Below are 15714 nucleotides of genomic sequence, written 5' to 3'. Positions count from 1 at the left end.
CCTTTTGGAAAATGGGACTCGACCTACTTCTGAATATCCTTCAAGAGATTTATCTGTACGTCTTCTCAGAACCTATAGATAACACCCACAGAAAAACTTATATCTGTGTGCTGTGGGTGCTCCTCCTCATCTTCTGTTGCCTGGCGGGAATTCCATCAACCCCAACCTACTGGGAAAGTGAACACACTCAAAAGGTAAGGAACCCTGAGCGAGCCCCAGCAGAGACTCTTTACTGTTGTTCCCCTTTCTACTCGAGTTTGGTTGAGTCAGAGAGACACCAAAGATGGGATGTCTGAGGACAGACTAGAACGTAACTCTTCCAGGGGAAGGGACCGGGCAGGGTTAGGGTCCAGGGAGGACTCAGGTTGCCACATGAAGCTCACACACCATGTGGGTGTGATGGCAGGTTTCTGGCTAAGATTCCAAACACAGTGAGTCCCTAGTTCTGGATTGAGTTATTTAGAGACTTTGGTTTCTCTGCAGGACATCAGAGTTAACCAGCACTTTAGCACGAGTCACATCGTTCACTGAGACCCCAGCCTTTATGTTGGGCTGGTCAGGAGAGCAGGGCTGAGCCTCTCAGAGGCCCTGAACAGAGAGGCTGGGCTCCATCCCAGGATACACGGTCCTCTGTGAGGGAACAGAGAGGCGACTGTAGGCCTCAGATTATATGCCTACATTGAGCAGAGGCCCTCTGAGAATATCCAGTGTGGACCTCACAGACAAAAGCCTTTCTTGAGCTTTTCAAATAAGAAAAAATTAAAAACCTTTTAAAGCTTCAAAAATTGGTAAAAACAACAACACAGTTTTATTAATTAAAATGAGCTTGATTGGCTCAGAGAGACATTATTCTTGAATAATAAATGTCTGCATTTCTTAGGGAGAAGATTGAGAGAAATGAGTCCCAACCCCTCATTCCTTTCTTTCTGTTCTCAGCATCGGACCAGAGCCAAGAGGAGAAGGAAAGACGGGACATTGAGAGGTAAGGCTATGCCTGTCCTGCCTGAGCTCCCAAGGATGACCCTGTCTCTCTCTCTTTTCCATGAGGTACCAGGCCCATGATCTCTGGAAGTTGGTAGATACAGTGTCTCACAGAAAAAAGAGCCCTCATAGGGGAGGCTCATGCAAGGACAGTCAGAACCTGAAACTTCTGAGATTCTCTGCTCTGCTGCCCCTGCGTAGGAAGCAGTCACAGACCAGGGCAATGGGTGTTGCCCAGTAGATGTCCAGAGTCAGAAATCCTGTCTCCTGACTCTGTGAAAGTACCTTGGCTTCAGGCTGATCAGATTCCTCTTTGTTGTAACCATTGACCTCTCTGCTTCACAGAGTGGTTTTGAGAATTAAACGAGATTATGTATATAAAAAAGTACTTTATAAATGAAGTAACATGAACATTGGGACCTTAGTAGCATCGCTGAACATTTGACTTCATACTAATTCTTGGGGCTTTCAGAGTCTACTCTCCCAATGGTCTCCCATTAAGGGACCCCTGTGCAATACCTATGTGTCTACCTTTATTATGTGTAACCCACTCTCCTGGTTTCCCAGGTTTAAGATATTACCACAGGGGAAAAGAGAAGAAGAAGAGGCTAAATTCTGTCCTAAAAAGGTGACTAGTCTTTCCCCCCTTTTCTTGGTCTCTCTTTAGCATGTTCTACGCCATTCCAGGGATTCAGTGTAACCTTCCATAGTCATGGGAGGGGTTGCCATAGGAACAGGAATGTGAGTGAATGCCTTGGGGTGAGTGCTGCTGAGTACGTTGTGACGTCATGGATGTGGAGCAATGTGAAGGGGAAGCAGGCTTCAGGTGGCCCCACCCCCACCAGGCCAATAGGTCCTTCTCTCCTTGTGCTGGTCCTGGCTGCAGCTTTGTACCTCCTGTCTCCTGCAGCCCCCTGGGCCAGCATCATGATACCATCAGTGTTCATCAACATGTATGTCCAGACCCCTCCTGTGAGGTGTATAATACCACAACTGCTGAGCTCGATCGGCTCCCGATCTCAGAGGCCCTGGAAGATGCTCCTCCCCCTGTGTTCCCTCTGGCTTCTACAGCTCCTGTGACTGAGTCATCATTCACTCAGTCCCCTGCTTTCTCAGCAGTCCCTCCAGGAGACCTAATCCCACCTCCTCTGCCTGAGCTTTTCTCACCACCCCCCTCTGTTCTCTCCCCTGACTGAAGTGCTCCCTTGGGTAATGCTTTGTGACCCTCACCACCAGGCAAAACTCTGCCTCCAGAGCCTTTTCCTCCTTTGGAATCCAGATTCCCAGTGCACAATTCCCTACCTCAACCCAAATAGTCTTTCTCTTCAAACCTGGCACAATGGGATTTCCATAAAGAGTTTCCTGACATCTATTCTACAAAGACTTCTCCTGGGGAAGGTGCTGCTACCAAAATTATAGGTCCTAGACACCATCTGTTTCTCAGCCCTGATGAGCATGACTTGACACAGCAGTACTCATATCTTAAGACCAGGGAAGACCATTTAAAGCAAAAGCTTTTCTGGGGTCTTCCATCTCTGCGCAGCGAGTCCTTGCTCTCTGCTGCCCATGACTGTCCCTCAATTTTTATTTTCAATAGCATCTCCAATGCCCCTGCAGGCCAAGAATCTCCACTGCTTCCTTATTTCCTACCTCCGTCCTTGCTTAAGGCCCAACCTCAACCCTTGTCTCCAACCCTGCCCCAATCCCAGCCCCTACCTCTCACTCAGATCCAACTGCAGGCCCACCTTCAACCCCCATTCCCAATCCTTCCATCCAGTCCCATACCCCAGAACAGGGTCTGTGGAGTGCAATTCCATGGACCCCAGAACTCATTGGAACACATCACCTCATCTGAAATTCAACACCTAGAATGGGATGTATTGCAGAAGAAACAGGAAAGTTTGTGGGGCTTATCCTCTGTGGTTCAAAAGTCTACGGAAGCCTTCCATGCTCCAGCTCCTACCTGTCCTTCCTGCCAGCCCTCTGAGTACTATGTTTCTACCTCCACTGATCCTGGAGAATTTCCACTCAGCAGTGAACTTTGATCGAAATTTGAGAATGACCTCAAAAGGAGGACCATCCACCACAGGTGGGGCCTGCACCACAGGAGCCACGAGTCTCTGTCGCTGATGAGACCAAAGAAATGCTCAGACAGATGTGAGTCAAAGAACAGTTATGGCCTCTCATGGATCCCTGAGTATAAGGGCCAGATGAGCCAGCCAGGAAGCTTCCTTGAGAGTGGCTCAGAAATGCTTCAGCCAGAGGAGGAGCAGGGGACAGATGAGGAGCAGAGCCAAGAGAATGATCCAGAAAATTCGTTGAGTGACTCAGAGAGCTACTCAGGTAAGGACGTGGGGTATGGCTCTGAGAAAGGCCTAGCCATGATGAGTCCGTCAGAAGAAAATTCAATGGTGTCAGGGGAGAGTGAAAGTCTGAGACAACCGGAAAATGACTTGAAACTACATCTCAGCAAAAAGCTTGAGGAGATCAGTGAGGGTCAGCTCCCTGGGCCTGTGCATGGTTCCTGGCACACTATGGAGGAGACTCCTTCTGTAAAGTCCTACATTGAAATAGAACAGAGGAGTCTGCCACCACCAGTGGGCAGGGACTACTGTGTGGACACATCCCAAGAGCTTTCCTTCCTGGTGTCCAGAGCACAGCAGTTGCTGGAAGCTCATATTACCGAGTTTCATGAAGAGATATTACAGGCCCTTCCTGCCAAGGTCCTTGAATCCATGGAAATCTTTAAACTGAGAAATACTTCATCCCATTCCTCATTTGATTCCCACTCCTCCTCCTCAACCAACCGGATTTCGAAGGTGAACTCCAAATCTCGGGGCTTCATGCCCATGAGAGGAAGCTCTAAAATCCTTCATGGAGTAGGAGTGAGAACAGAAAACCCAGCCACTGTCCTGAATACTCCTCTCCCTGCCCCCTCACTTGTGGGCGAGGAAGGACTGGGGACCCTGAAACAGTCACCCTCTGATAACAAACACGAGGTTGTAGAGGAGGTTCAGAAAATTTGGGGAGCCAGACAGAGTGTTCCGCCTGTCACAAACAACATCACTGGCAAAGCAAGGCAGAGACGTTTTCCAATAGACAACACTCACCCCACAAAGCTGCCTGCAAGGCAAGCCGGGGCCAGCCATGAGCCAGAGGGTAAGAGTGTGAATTCCAGTGACAGAGCAGAAATGCAACTGGGCAAAAGCACGGAGGGGACAGCAGAACCTGCTTCCATGCCCACCGTGTCCGGGGAGATAGTCAAGGCTGAGGAGCTGAATGGTGTTCAATACAAAACCAGTGACACCTTCACAACCAACAAGCCGGGAATCTCCCGAAGAATAAATGTTAATGAGAGTGAAGAAACAACAGTGGTGACTACTAAAGTGCCCCCACCAAAAATACCAGCTCCCCAAGATCCTACGTCTCCAGACTTGAACAAGCAACTCACTGATGAGATGAAGTTTAAGCTGGAGACAAAAAAGAATAGACAGGCCCAAGGCAAACCCACTGACATGTCCCATGAGACTAACAAAGCCTCCTGCCTCATGCTCAGAGTGTCCCCAGGGTGGACATGGGAGTTTCCCAGGTGCTGCATGTCCATTTGGAGAACAGAACAGCTAGTATGGAGCAGCAGCAGGAGTGTTGGGTCCCTAAGCAGGTCTTAAGGCTGTGCCAGAATAAGAATTTCCCACCAGCTACAAAGGAAGTGAGTCCCACAAGCCCCAAATCAGAAGAGCTTGGTGCAGGGGATGCAGGGTTGGTAGCATCCCAACCTGGAAGAATGAGGTATTCTACTCAGAAGATGGTTGAGAGCAAGTCTCCCCAGACCCTATCACAGAAGAGACAGTCTCTTCCTGATATCATAAATAAAATGAAAAGATGTTTTCAATGGCTTATCCTGAGATGAAAAACAAAAAGCAAGAAGACCTCCAGGTAAAGGGCAGCTGCATAGCATCTGTGCAGAGCAGAGGCCCAGTTAGAAGGACAGTGGTCTTTATTGGGGTGAGGGAAGCTAAGAAAGCCATGGCAGACATCGGGAAGTTCCCCGAGGAGAAAGTGGGACGTGAGCACGCAGGAGCTACCACCTGCCCTCAAGAGCCCATTCCCTCAGCAGTGAAGCTGGGGACAGATCAGCAGAAGGCAGCAGTGTGGGCCCAGGTGCAGCCTGTCCACTCCAGGGCTCCCTCCTGTAAGTCCTGCTGCCAAACAGCCATTTTTCCTGGCCAGAGCTCTATGATCAGAAATGAGGACAGACACCCCCAGAAAGTTGGGGCATTAAAAGGCCATCAGTCGTATCAGAAGCACCCACAATCTGTGCCCTCCAGGGGGACTGTGACCCATCTGAGCCCCACCTGCAGGCCTCACACTGTCTCCTGCTGCTCTCCCCACTGCAGAAGGCACTGTGTGTAGAGATCTGTGCCTATGATTTAGACAGAATTTCCAGGCAATTCCTTCCTTATAGAGAATACTGATTTTTCTAATAAATGTTTCCCTACTAATAGTGCTATCTTTCCTCTGTACTGTGTTGGGGGCATGGGTTTGGGGTAGGCTTGTGCTTAAAGAAAAGAAGGAGTTCGTTCAGCTCCTACTGATTGCTTCCTCTGGCTTCCAAAGTGACCAGTCCCTGGAGCATTTGTAGATAAGTAGATATCACATAGCCTCCCTGAAAGTCCACTTCCTCCCTGATGAAGTTTGAGAAGATGGTCTCGGTCTCCTACCTCGTAGCTTAGCCTTAATGAACATGGGCAGCAGCCCACACCTTCCCCTCAGGGAATGTTTTCTATCCTTCGGGAGAGCAGGGAAGACAGGCCTTCTACATCTGAAAAAGGTCAAGGACAGAATATTTTAGAAAGCATTAGGGAAGAGAAGACAGTGGCTTAATCATTATTTAGAAGTCCATGATCAGAAAATGCCACAGGTGAGTGAACCCTGAATAGGAGTGTTTGGGGCGATATTGCTGCAATGGATCTTGGGCTGGTTGGGGTAGGGTCTAGGAACAGCATAAACGCTGCTTAAAAATCTTTCCGGTGGGTCATGTTCATGTGTTGGGGAAGCATAGTTTAACCTTGACACTGACATATGTCTACCGGAGGTCACCTTGGGGAAGTGGTTCCCATCTCTGGACATTTCTTCAGGCTGCAGGATTGATGACATTTCTTTTCATGAGCAAAAGCATCACTCAGCTATCAGTGGTAGGAATGTTAACCAGGCAGCCACCTGCCTCCCAAGGTAAAATAAAGCTGAGAGTAAGGACAAGATACCCTAGAGCGAATGAGGAAGTAAGAACAAACAAAGAGGGGGAGAGTGACCTCGTGGGTGGACAAAGGTCTATGAGCCCCACGCCGGGGCCCTGTCTTGCTCCCAACGTCCTCACACTGACCCCAGCTCCATCTGCCGTGGCTGAGCAGAGCACCGCACAGCATACTGATGCCTCACACCCAGAGTACGTGGGCTGTCCTTGAGAAGTAAAGCAGTATTTGCACAACATCCCTGTCTTTGGGAAAGGGGAGCTGGTGCTGCCTTCCATCCGTGCTTGAAGGAAATATACAGGAGGTTGCCCTTAGTGTGTACAGCTCTCCTGTCCGGGTGGAGATGCCACCTCGGATATTCATGATTTTGGTAGGGCTATAATCTCCCCGAACACCGGCAGCTCATGAACCAGAGGTGAGCTCTTGACTATGCACCGGGGTTATAGATATTTGAGGGCTCACCACAGACCTGCATGGAATGCTTTTTTTTTTTTTTTTTTTTGCCAAACCTGCAACATACCCTTACTATAGCAGTCTGGAGGGAAGGCATCTCCACTTTCACACACTGAAACACAAAAATGAAATGAATGTCCTAGTGAGCACTTTAGGTAGTTTTCCTAGCAAGCCTTGTGAATCCAGAGGGTAAAGAAAAAAATAAAAAATACAAAAACCAGATGTCCAGCACAGCCTCTCTCACTACCACATTTGTATCTTCTTGTCCAGAGTTATGACATTGACCGTACAATGTTGGAAGCTTGGTGTCATGGAAAAAATATGCAGATTTTGTGAAAGTCCTAGTGGGGAAAAAATGTGGAATAGGGTCCACAAGGCAGGGAACTTGAAGAGGTGAGCAGGCAGGGGAGGGCTCTAACATCCATGTGGATCAAGCAGCAATAACCCAGCCTCCCAGCTCCTACATCATGTCATCTTAGGGCCCTTTACCTCCCCTCCAGTGCAGTTACTTACTGCCGCACTGTAGGGCTTATTCCCAGGAACATCTCAGCCATCGGGAATAATGCAATCCGACCTTCCACCCTGTGGCCTCGTTCCCTATCCTCCCATCATAGGTGCCCCTTGTTAATTTTTCAATGCCAAGACATACATTTTTCCACTTACTCCCTGTCAATCTACAAAACTCTTGTCTTCTTCCCTCACCAAGGTGGACTTGATGGTCTGTCTGGTAACTAACATTTAAAAAACTCCCCTACAATGGCCCTCACCCCAGTTCCCTTTAACACTTCCTGTCTGGCAAAATTTCAATTCTGTGTTTTTCCAGAAATATCTTTCTATAGGTAATGGCTTACTATTGGATAAAATTTCACATTGAAATTTTCAGTGGTGCCCCTGAACTACTAGAAATTATTTTTCTTTTTTATTTTTTTTAATTTTATTTTTTGGTTATTCAATTACAGTTGTTCCATTTTTCCCCCATTGGTCCCCCCTCCCAGCCCATCCCTTCTCCCACAATCATATCCCTCCCCATTGTCCATGTGCATGAGTCATTCATACACGTTCCTTGACTAGACCCTTCCCTTACTTATCCCCCTTCTCTCCCTCCCCCCTCCCCCCTACTGACTACTATTGTAGTCTTTGCCTGTTTAGTTCGTTTGTTTGTGTTGCTCTTTAGTTTCCTGTATTAGGTGATATCATATGGTATTTTGCTTTCTTTGCCTGGCTTATTTCACTAAGTATCATTCTCTCTAGTTCCATCCATGTTGTCGCAAATGGCAGGAGTTCCTTCTTTCTTTCTGCTACATAGTATTCCGTTGTGTAAATGTACCACAGTTTTTGGATCCACTCATCTACAGAGGGGCCCTTAGGCTGTTTCCAGCACTTAGCTATTGTAAACAGGGCTGCTATGAACATAGGGGTGCAGAGGTTTTTTTTGAATTAGGGTTTTAGGATTTTTCGGGTATAATCCTAGCAGTGGAATCTCTGGTTCAAAAGGCAGTTCCATTTTTAGTTTTTTGAGGTAATTCCATACTGTTTTCCATAGTGGCTGCACCAGTCTGCATTCCCACCAACAGTGCAGTAGGGTTCCCGTGTCTCCACATCGTCGCCAGCATTTGTTGTTTGTTGATTTGTTGATGATGGCCATTCTGACAGGTATAAGGTGGTATCTCATTGTGGTTTTTACTTGCATCTCTCTGATGGCCAATGATGTTGAGCATTTTTTCATGTGCCTATGGACCTTCTGTATGTCCTCTTCGGAGAAGTGTTTGTTCAGGTCCTTTGCCCATTTAATTGTTTGTTTTCTTGATGTTGAGTCATATCAGCTCTTTATATATTTTGGAGATCAGTCCCCTGTCTGTGATATCATTGGCAAATATGTTTTCCCATATGGTTGGTTTCCTTTTCATCTTGCTGATGTTTTCTTTTGATGAGCAGAAACTTTTTAGTTTGATGTAGTCCCATTTGTTCATTTTTTTCTTTATTTCTCTTGCCTTAGGAGATGTATCTGTGAAGATGTTGTTACGTGTGATATCTGAAATTTTCCTGCCTATGTTTTCCTCTAGGACTTTTATGGTATCACGGCTTACATTTAAGTCTTTGATCCATCTTGAGTTTATTCTCGTATGTGGTGTAAGTTGGTGGTCTAGTTTCATTTTTTTTGCACGTCCCTGTCTGAAAATTATTCTTTCATTCCACAAATAATGATCACATGCTGACTAACATGCAAACAAAACAAATGGAATTTAGGTCCCTATTTCTTCAGTCCATTCTCTCCCCAAAGCTACTCAAATTTGTTTCAAATCTCACTGGCCTCACATTGAGGCATTGCCACATGCCCAGCAGGTGAACTCGGCTGTATGCCATGAGATGGGAACTTTCCAACAACACACTTAAAAAAGCCACTTTCACATTCTTCCTTTACTTGTTCCTTCCCAATATCAAAGGAATGACACTTCCTGAAATCATCTTGTGGAGAGACACCCAAATGCCCATCTTGATGGGCGAGGACAGACTGATGCACCCTTGCTTATGAGATACCCACAATCTTTTATTTTTTTAAGCCTGTTAACACAGAAATGTTTAAACATGCCTAAAAGCAGCTAGAACAATGTATCTTCCCATGTACCCTCACCCAACTTCCACAATTACCTTTCGTCTGTGTAATATATCCCTTTTTACAATACAATAAAGTGAAAAAGCCCATTGAAACATCTTGCCATCCATCTCTCAAACACATGATAGATGTCCATGTCAGAGTTCTCATTTTTCTTTCATATTTATCACATGTAGAACACACTTATGCACCACAGATGTAAATAGTAGCAAGCTTTTAAAGGTTTTGGCAATCGGTTCTGCTCTGCCTTTTAGCCAACCCTGAAGAGCCATTTGAGTGAATTCTTCCCTCAATTCCATGCAAGAAGTAATCTTATAGAGTAAATCCAGTGCACAATATTGCTGTCCCTTAACCACATACTAACTAGGCCAACATGCTAAATGTACAGAAGTAGAAATCTACAGAATTGGCATCACTATATGTGTTTTCAAATGTTTAGAAGAATTTTTTTTTTTTCCTGTTAAACATGGAAATGACTTAAACACAGTAGATCAGACACACTTATCTGTTTCTTCCCAAAATGCCATTAATAGTAAAAGTTTAGATGAAAAGATGCTCAGTATCACTAGCCATCATAAAAAATACAAATCAAAAACACTATGATATAGCAACAGACACACAAAGAAATGGCTAGAATGAAAAAGTCAGGTAAGTGTCACTGAGAATGTGGAGCAAGTGGAGCCCTCATGGGTTGCTGGTGGGAATGAGAAAGGGTACAGCCACTTTGACAAATAGTCTGAAACATCCTCAAAATGTCAAATATGGAGTTACCATATGATGCAGCAATTCCTTGTCCACACCAAAACTTGTAAACAAATGTTCATAGCAGTATTCAGTATTAATAGTAGTCAAAAGGTGCAAACAACCCAAAGGTCCATCTACTGATGAATGGGTAAATAAAATATGGCATAGCCATACAATATAATGTATTTGTCAATGAAAAGTATTAATACATGCTACAACATGGATGAGCCTTGAAAGCATTATGCTAAGTAAATAAAGACGGTCACGAATGATCGCGTATGATTCTATTCACATGAAATGTCCAAAACAGAGAAAACTAAAGAAACAGAAAATACATTAGTGGTTGCTTAGGACTGCAGGTTAGGGAAGGAAGGAGAGGAGAGGGATTATAACTAAAGGTTATAAGATTTTTTTTGAAGTCATGAAAATGTTTTAAAATTGACTGGGGATGAACATATCTGTGAATATACTAAACTCATAAAATTATATACTTTAAACAGGTGAATTGTATGATATGTGAACTATATTTAAATAAAGTTAGGATAAAGAAAGGATTTTAAAAGTAAGTACTTGAGAAGGACAAATAGAGGAGAGGATAAGACATAAGATGTCAATGCAGTTCGGGAAAATGGGAGTGCAGATGAGGAGAGGTGAACAACACCAGACAAGAAATGAGGAGTTCCATGCATTAAACATCTTGAATTTTTGTTTTTATTGTCTTTGCTTTATATCATGTATAATTTTTAAAACCTTTAATTCTTTTTGGGGGGCTGGGACTTTCTCCAGTAGTTGATAAGGTTCTTTTGGACAGTGAGCAGTCTTCAAGTGTATGGTGGATGCCAGCTTTCTTGCCTGGGGCAGAATCAGACAGTATTTAGAGTCAGATTGCACACTGCTGGGGTCTGGACGTGGCAGTGGTAGTAGCTGTGGGAGCCAAAGCTAGAAATCTCAAAGGTCAGATAAAATTCAGAAAAACAATCCATTTTTAAAATGTATTTATTTGAAAATAATTAAACTTGTAGAAAAGGTGCATGCTTGGTAAAACCATAAACTCTTTATCTAGATTTACCTGCTAACATTTTGACACATTTGTTATTTCTCTCCTGTCTCTTTTTATATCTGTTTGTCTTCTTCCCTCCCTCCCCATTCTCCCTATATATGAATGCACACACATATATGAAAAATATGCATGCATGCTTGCATACTTGAGTTCATGCATCATGTACTTTATATTTACTGTATATTTTTTTAAGAAAAATATTCTTTTACATATAGTACAATTATTCCCTTCGGTACATTAATATTTGGCATAAAACTTTTAATTAATCTCCCAGTCATATTTTTTGTCAATTTATTGAGTAATATCTTTCATGGCTTTTTGAAAATCTCCACTACAGGACTCAGTGTAGAGGCACATACTGCACTGAGTTGTCATGTGTCTTTATTCTCCTCTAATCTGTATCAGGTTCTTAGCCTTTTTACGACAAGATTATTTTTTTGAAGAACGTATTCAATGTGCCATTTTTATAATGATTTCTCACCTGGAAAATTTTTGGTGTAGCTTGTCTTGTTCAGATTTTAAAGGGTGTTTTTATGACTCTGAGTCTTAGAGATCTTCAAGACAGTCAGGAGCACACTTGCTATAAGAAAAAAAATACCACATGGACAATGGGGTAAGGATTGACTGTGGGAGAAGGGGTGGGCAGGGTGGAAGGAGCAACAGGGGAAAAAGTGAGACAACTGTAATAGAAAAAACTAAATAAATTCAAAAAAAAAAGAAAAGAAAAGAAAACAATACCCCAGGTACAAGCTAAGTGGAGGAATTTTTCTGAACAAAGACACCTCTGGCAGTCAAGGGAGGATGAGGGAGACAGGGAGGCTGAAAGTGCTCCTTGCTTTGGTTGGAGACTATGGTGATGCAGGAGAAGACATGCAAAGAACGAAGCTTCATTACAGATAAAACATCTTCATATGGGAGGGAGAGGAAAGGGGTCTGGGGCCAAGATTGATTCATCAGATGCAGTGAGGGAATGCGGGCAAGGAAAGTAAGAAAATGACACGGGGCTTTATCTCAGCAGTTTATAAACTACATAATGAAGCTGTAGACATTGTAACTGTTAAAGGATTACCCGGCATGGGGACATGAAATACATACATATACAATAGCAACACAAACTACATTATTTCAAAAGATATACAGATGCCAGTCAGAATTTTGGTGAAAAGTTAGAAAGTAAATGGGGAAAACAACGATTAACTTCTAATTTTATTTTATTTTTTGGTTTTTCAATTACAGTTGTCCCATTTTTTCCCCATTGCTCCCGCCTCCCAGCCCATCCCTTCTCCCACAATCATATCCCTCCCCATTGTCCATGTCCATGAGTCATTTATACACGTTCCTTGACTAGACCCTTCCCTTACTTATCCACCTTCTCCCCCCCCTCCATTGACTGTTATTCTGCTCCTTGACCTATTTAGTTTGTTTGTTTGTTTGTGTTGCTCTTTAGTTTCCTGTATTAGGTGATATCATATGGTATTTTGCTTTCTTTGCCTGGCTTATTTCACTAAGCATCATTCTCTCTAGTTCCATCCATGTTGTCGCAAATGGCAGGAGTTCCTTCTTTCTCTCTGCTGCATAGTATTCCGTTGTGTAGATGTACCACAGTTTTTGGATCCACTCATCTACAGAGGGGCACTTAGGCTGTTTCCAGCACTTGGCTATTGTAAACAGTGCTGCTATGAACATAGGGGTGCATAGGTTCTTTTGAATTAGGGTTTTAGGATTTTTCGGGTATAATCCTAGCAGTGGAATCGCTGGTCCAAAAGGCAGTTCCATTTTTAGTTTTTTGAGGTAATTCCATACTGTTTTCCATAGTGGCTGCACCAGTCTGCATTCCCACCAACAGTGCAGTAGGGTTCCCGTTTCTCCACATCCTCGCCAGCATTTGTTGTTTGTTGATTTGTTGATGATGCCCATTCTGAAAGGTGTAAAGTGGTATCTCATTGTGGTTTTTATTTGTATCTCTCTGATGGCTAGTGATGTTGAGCATTTTTTCATGTGCCTATGGACCTTCTGTATGTCCTCTTCGGAGAAGTGTTTGTTCAGGTCCTTTGCCCATTTAATTGTTTGTTTTCTTGATGTTGAGTCATATCAGCTCTTTATATATTTTGGAGATCAGTCCCCTGTCTGTGATATCATTGGCAAATATGTTTTCCCATATGGTTGGTTTCCTTTTCATCTTGCTGATGTTTTCTTTTGATGAGCAGAAACTTTTTAGTTTGATGTAGTCCCATTTGTTCATTTTTTCCTTTATTTCTCTTTCCTTAGGAGATGTATCTGTGAAAATATTGTAATGTGGGATACCTTAAATTTTCCTGCCTATGTTTTCCTCTAGGACTTTTATGGTATCACGGCTTACATTTAAGTCTTTGATCCATCTTGAGTTTATTCTCATGTGTGGCGTAAGTTGGTGGTCTAGTTTCATTTTTTTTGCATCTCCCTGTCCAGTTCTCCCAGCACCATTTGTTGAAGAGACTCTTCTCACTCCATTTTATGTTCCTTCCTCCTTTATCAAATATTACTTGGCCGTATATTCCCGGATTCATTTCTGGGCTCTCTATGCTGTCCCATTGATCTATATGTCTGTTCTTATGCCAGTACCAGACTGTTTTGATCACAGTGGCTTTGTAGTATTGTTTGATGTCTGGTATTGTGATTTCTCCTGTTGTGTTCTTCTGTCTCAGGACTGCTTTTGCTATTTGGGGTCTTTTTTTGGTTCCATATGAATTTTGGGAGTATTTGTTCTTGGTCTATGAAATATGTCATTGATATTTTAATAGGGATTGTATTGAATCTGTAAGTTGCTTTGGGTAGTATGGCCATTTTGAGAGTACAGGTCTTTTATCTCTTTGGTTAAGTTTATTCCTAGGTACTTTATTTTTCTTGTTGCTATAGTAAATGGTATTTTCTTTTTTGTTTCTGTCTCTGATATTTTATTGTTGGTGTACAGAAATGCCTTAGATTTCTGTATATTTATTTTGTACCCTGCTATTTTGCCAAATTCACTTATTATATCAAGTAGTCTTTTAGTGGAGTTTATAGGATTTTCTAGGTATACTATCATGTCATCTGCATATAATGATAATTTTAGTTCTCCTTTCCCAGTTTGGATGCCTTTTATTTCTTTGTCTTGTCTGATTGCTGTGGCTAGGACTTCCAACACTATGTTGAATAGGAGTGGAGAGAGTGGACAGCCTTGTCTTATTCCTGATTTCAGGGGGAATGCTTTCAGTTTTTGTCCATTGAGTATGATGTTGGCTTCAGGATTCTCATATATAGCCTTTATTATGTTAAGGTATGCTCCCTCTATTCCCATTTTGCTGAGCATTTTCATCATAAATGGGTGTTGTACTTTATAAATGCTTTTTCTGCATCTATTGATATGATCATGTGATTTTTGTCTTTCATTTTGTTTAGGTGATGTATTATATTTATTGATTTGCAAATATTAAAGTATCCTTGCATCCCTGGGATGAATCCCACTTGATCGTGGTGTGTGATCTTTTTGATGTATTGCTGGATCCTGTTGGCCAATATTTTGTTAAGGATTTTAGCATCTATGTTCATTAGTGATATTGACCTGTAGTTTTCTCTCTTTGTTGTGTCTTGACCTGGTTTTGGAATGAGGGTAATACTGGCTTCATAGAAAGAGTTTGGGATTTTTCCCTCTTCTTGGATTTTTTGGAATAGTTTGAGGAGCGTAGGAGTTAGTTCTTCCCTAAATGTTTTGTAAAATTCGCCTGTGAAGCCATCCGGTCCAGGGCTTTTGTGTGCAGGGAGATTTTTGATTACTGTTGCAATTTCCTTCTTTGTTATTGGTCTGTTGAGACTTTTTACTTCTTCTTGATTCAGTTTTGGAAGGTTATATGTTTCTAGAAATTTGTCCATTTCTTCTGCGTTGTCAAATTTCTTGCCATACCCTTGTTTGTAGTAATTTCTTACAATCCTTGTATTTCTGTGGTATCAGTCATGATTTCTCCTCTTTTGTTTCTGATTTTGTTTATTTCAGTCTTCTCTTTTTCTTGATGAGCCTGGCTAAAGGCTTGTCGATTTTGTTTATTTTTTCAAAGAACCAGCTCCTAGTTTTTTTCATTGATTAACTTCTTACAGAAGAAGTAACCATCAGCATGATTTTAAAAAAAATGAATAGCTAAATATAATTATAATTGTACTCGTTAGAAGTTATGCCAAAGAGAAGTCTGCTGCATAATCAAGATGAGTTTGTCCTGTAGGTTGTAAACTAGCACAATGGCCGTGTAAAACAAAGAATTAAAAATGTGTGGAGAGATGGAATTTGGCACAAGAAAGAGAGAGTAGCAGGCCTCAACACTGTGTGGGGAGAAGGGGCTACATTTGAGAATCTAGGAACTCTTTAAGCTATTAGGGCTGAAGAGCCTAAAAGCGGTCTTGCCAGTAAAAGGGTTACTAAAGGTCTTAGAGATGTTTGCCACTAGTGCATGGGGGTGCCAGGCCCTTGTCTCCTTCTTTGTCATACTTTCTGTTCATTGGTATAGGCTGCTCTGCTCTCTCATGCTTTTTGATAAATGTGAATGATTTGAGGAGATAGGGAGGTGGGGCTGCTGCTAAGTGTATTTCTGGTTTTATACAGG

At 42.9% G+C, this 15714-nt stretch overlaps 1 long non-coding RNA gene and 1 pseudogene across 1 annotated transcript in view; one reads left to right on the top strand and one right to left on the bottom strand.

Moving 5' to 3' along the window:
- LOC150013087 (uncharacterized) overlaps positions 1 to 15714 on the bottom strand; it is a 175641-nt gene that overhangs the window by 138319 nt on the left and 21608 nt on the right. The gene's annotated exons all lie outside the window — the stretch shown is intronic.
- On the top strand, positions 12 to 6446 carry LOC150013088 (spermatogenesis-associated protein 31D1-like; annotated as a pseudogene).

This window comes from Furipterus horrens, unplaced genomic scaffold, assembly GCF_987537825.1.
Source record: "Furipterus horrens unplaced genomic scaffold, mFurHor1.1.pri manual_scaffold_4, whole genome shotgun sequence".
NCBI lineage: Eukaryota > Metazoa > Chordata > Mammalia > Chiroptera > Furipteridae > Furipterus > Furipterus horrens.
This window is presented reverse-complemented; position numbering and strand designations above follow the sequence as displayed.